The following is a 4,674-nucleotide window of genomic DNA, read 5'->3' on the forward strand; positions in this document are numbered from 1 at the left end:
ACATACTCCACGCTCATTGTAACAGAATTGTCCTATATTTCCTGATTGACTAAATCCCACCACTTCATTTTGACAATATTGCTTTTTAGCTTGGTGAGAGACGTACGTGGATTCAATAGCAAGATAATATTGAAGTCTCTCTCCTCCTACTTAGATTTATATAGTTTGAGCATGACACTTTGAATTTACCTTTAAAGTTGAAGTTTTCACTCTTCCCTGCCTCTATTTATTTATTTATTTAAATGTTTATTTATTTTTGAGAGAGCCCAAGCAGGGCAGGAGCAGAGAGAGAGGGGGACAGAGGATCCTAAGCAGTCTCCGTGCTTGACAGCAGCAAGCTCGATGTGGGACTTAAACTCAAGAACCACAAGATCATGACCTGAGCAGAAGCCGGATGCTCAACCGACTGAGCCACCCAGGCACCCCCCGCTCGCCTCTCTATTTTTAAACAATATGATATCTCAAACCTCTTTTTGTAACCGGTAAGGAAAAATTCATTTTGCACACGCCAGTAAAAATTGGAATTCCCCACAAGGCTCTTACCCTATAGTGACACTTCACACAAATGAGACAGCATTGGATGAGTTCAAGTTATTATTTGTTCTTCAAAGCCACACCAAGATTTTCTGCCTGCCCGAATAATATAATTCCATGACCATTTACTCAGCTATAGCTGTCATGGTAGATATGGTACCTATGAATAGAAAAACATTATTCATTCCTTAAATCATTTCTTTTACTCATTATCATCCCCTACATATGCCATCAGACTGGATAGGATTTTTAAAGACATTCAAAATGCTAATGACAGCTTTTACTAGCAGCACTTGGAGTATGTTAAATAGTTTGAAGTTTGCATCGCATCAAAAAAGCAAAGCAACAAAAAGTACTATATTGAAAAATAAATCTTGTTCAGTTCCATTATTAAAAGTACCAGGTAGTTCTAAGGGATATGAGTGTCACAAATGCCAGGAGAAGACAACTGGTCTGGCCCAGAAAAAATATCATTCATGAGAAAACTTTAACTCTCCAAAAGTAAACTTCAAAAGATTTCCAAAGGTATACACAGCGTATTCCCATTCTTGAATCTCCCGTTCAGAATAAATTTGTTCTAATGTAATCTTACAGCATCAGAGTACAGCCAATGTTTCTTTCTTTTTTTTAAGTTTCTTTATTTATTTTGAGAGAGAGAGAGAGAGAGAGAGTACCAGCAGGAGAGGGGCAGAGAGAGCGGTAGACAGAGAATCACAAGGAGGCTCTGTGCTGACAGCCCAACCCAGGGCTCGAACTCATGGCCTGAGCGGAAACCAAGAGTCAGAAGTTTAACTGACAGAGTCACCCAGGTGCCCCCAGATGAAGTTTCTTGATACATAAAGGCATTAAATTTCAACATTAGGTTCTTGTACTGGGATTCAAGAGACTTATACCAAATACTCTATCTGTAACCCTTTGTTTCCCTTGCCAAAACAAAGGACCCCCCCCCCAACATTAGGTATAAAAGTGATACAATGCTAATTATCTTTAGAAATAATGTTTTTGTTAGAGTATTTTTAGGGTGCAGCAGAATCTGATACCTGTGATTATAGACTTTAAAGTATTTGAAAACTCACTTATTTTTTTAAAAAAATTAATGTTGATTTATTTTTGAGAGAAAGGGACAGAGCACGAGCATGAGAAGGGCAGAGAGAGAGGAAGCCACAGAATTGAAAGCCGGTTCCAGGCTTTGAGCTGTCAGCAAAGAGCCCAACCTGGGGCTCGAACTCATGTGTGGTGAGATCATGACCTGAGCTGAAGTCAGATGCTTAACTGACTGAGCCACCCAGGCACCCCTTGTAAACTCACTTATTAACACTTTATTTCTATTTCAGCTCCATAAGGGAATAAAGACAGTACATTTTTTTGGAAGACACTACAATCAGAAATGTCACTTCTCATCATCTGACATGATTTGAAAAATAAAATGAAGAAAAAGTTTCTTTTAATGTTGTCTAATATATATTTATTTATATTTACTATTCTGTCCTTCTGGTTTTTCTTTCCTTTAGAATAGTTGTTCGAAATTTGTTTCTGTTATTAATAGAAAATGTTCTTTAAGCTTCAAAAGTTTTTATTTAATATTTCATATTAGGGGCGCCTGGATGGCTCAGTTGGTTGAGCCTCTGACTCTTGATTCAGACTCAGGTCATGATCTCATCTTTCATGGGATTGAGTCTTGTGGGTCAGGCTCTTCACCAAGCATGGAGCCTGCTTGAGATTCTCTGTCTCTCTCCATCTGCTCCTCTCCCCCACTCGCACACTCTCTAAAATAAAAATAAAATTCATATTAAATGGTAATTCTTGTCAGATTTGTAAAACCTGTATAATTTCTTTCCTATATGAGTTAGCAGGGAGGATTTTCTGCATACTAGTGTTTGTTGTAACTCCATTGTCTATTTATCTCCTGCACTGGGCAAAATAATCTCAGTTCCTCACCTTCATTCATGCCATGAGAGTTATGTGGCAGGATGAAAGGGGGAATTCATTAAAGCCTTCCTAGACTGGGACAGCTAGCAATGACGTAACCATTCACCAGAATGATTGACAATCACACAAATGTAGGGTGCTAAAACCAAACTAAATGTGTCGCCTTATGTGTTACCGCTCTTTAATTGGATCCTAAAATTACATGGAGTCGTTCCAGTAGGAGGGAAAGTGTGACAGATATGTTAAGTGACAAAAATAAAAGAATTTAGTGGTTAGCCTGGATGGCCTTTATTTAAGGGCAACAATCCATGGATTGGGGTGTACAGTGCCTCACAAAAGGTGGAACTCTCTTCCCTAGAATTTTGTGCAAGAGAGTTTTATGGAGTCGTAGAAGCAGCAATGTGGAAACAGGGAATAACTGGCTAGTAGGTCAGGGATTTCCTGGTAAGGCTAGCAGGTTCTATTTTCTAGGGTAAGGTCAATTAGCTAAGGCAGAGTTGGAGGATTGTGATTGGTGTATGTTATGTTTGTCTGACATGGGTCTCCCATGCCCATGGGCTGACTTAGCTTTAGATTTGTGATGGGGGCCAGGCCACTGGAGTGGCCTCTATTTTGCTGGTCCTGATAGATGAATTTCCTCTATCAGATAGAAGTGCAAAGTAACAATGATTTTAAACAATTGGGGTTAAATTACCGTCTTTTAGAGGCTGTCATTTACTAACTTTGACTTTTCAAAGCTAAGAGTTGTCAATGCCTTCTTTTGATTCTGAGTTCTTTTTCTTGACAGAGATAAACCTTTTCTAGGGTCGCTGCTCTAGATTTGGATTTCTTTGGTTGGATGAAAGATTTGTCAGACACTGGTTTCTTGTTTGTGGTTTTTGCTCAGCTCCATCTTACATTAACCATACAAATGGGCGAGTCTAGAATAACATACCATATGTCAGCTTTACTGGTGTGTTGCTGTTCAAATTATACATGTGTTACCACATATAAACCTGTGGTACCTCACTGTGTACAAGAATTACCTTTTAACTTTGGGATTCACTGCCCAATAGGTAAGACCTAGGTGGGCAGACTTTTCTGGGTAAAGGGAAGCAAAGTACTATCAGTAGTGAAAAGACATGAGCTTCAAACAATTATATTACTGGATAACTTAGATGTCATAAGGCTTGAAAAACTTACAAGTTTTATTTGCTTTATAATCCCTTACCAACACTACCAAGAGAGAATGGCCACAATGTTTCCTTATCAACCATAAAACCCCCAGAGCTCCCAATCAAATTAAAAAATGAGTTCAATGACAAAGATTCTCTCCTCAATCAAACACTACTCAGGCTCTTCTGATCTCTGTTTCAACTAGACTTCAACTTGTGGACGTCTGTGTTTGTCTGTGCGTTGTCCAAATTTGGCAAGAATCTTGCTAAATCAGTCTAACCAGAGTCCTTCATCCTTTATATTTGATCACTCTTGATATCAAATTGGGTTCCTTACCTGCCACCATCCCCTAGGTGATGCCTAATTACCCCGGCCTGCCTTTGGTAAGAATCCAGCTAGGTCAGTTTATCTAGAATCCACCCCTTATACATGATGTTTCTTCTCAACAATTTTCCATCCACTTACCACACTCTGCTCCTTGGCTATAAATTCCCACCTTTCCTTGTATTGGGAAGTGAGCCCAATCTCTCTCTCCCACTGTAAGATCCCATTTCAGCGGGCCCTACACCTATCATATTCTCCTTTGAATAAAGTCCTCCTTAGCTGTCTTTAACAAGTGTCATAAATAATTTTGTCTAACCCAAGTAGAATAGAAGAGCAATGAGATTTTGTGACTCTTAGGAAGAAAAAAAAAAAAGAACACACATATAAAAAGGGATCTAAACACACGTTCCGAATCAAGGAAATTACTACTACTTCTCTAAGGTGTTTTTCTTCTATAATAGTGTTCATTCTCTATTCCAGACTTTGCTACACACACTAAAGTGATTCCCCAAATCACTGTTCTCTTTAATAGCATATGGAGACTTTAGTCCATACATTTCTGGAAGATTTGAAATAACTTGACTCAAACATTGATTCAAGGGCTCAATGTAAAGATGTTGACTCAGAGCTTTAGAGCTGAAATCCAGATTCAATATTGTAGAACTAGGAATGTGTCTAATTGCATTTTCTAGCATATATGTGCCAGGGTATATTTTAAGCATGGGTATACGC

Source organism: Crocuta crocuta, unplaced genomic scaffold (assembly GCF_008692635.1).
Source record: "Crocuta crocuta isolate KB4526 unplaced genomic scaffold, BGI_CrCroc_1.0 scaffold531, whole genome shotgun sequence".
Taxonomy (NCBI): domain Eukaryota; kingdom Metazoa; phylum Chordata; class Mammalia; order Carnivora; family Hyaenidae; genus Crocuta; species Crocuta crocuta.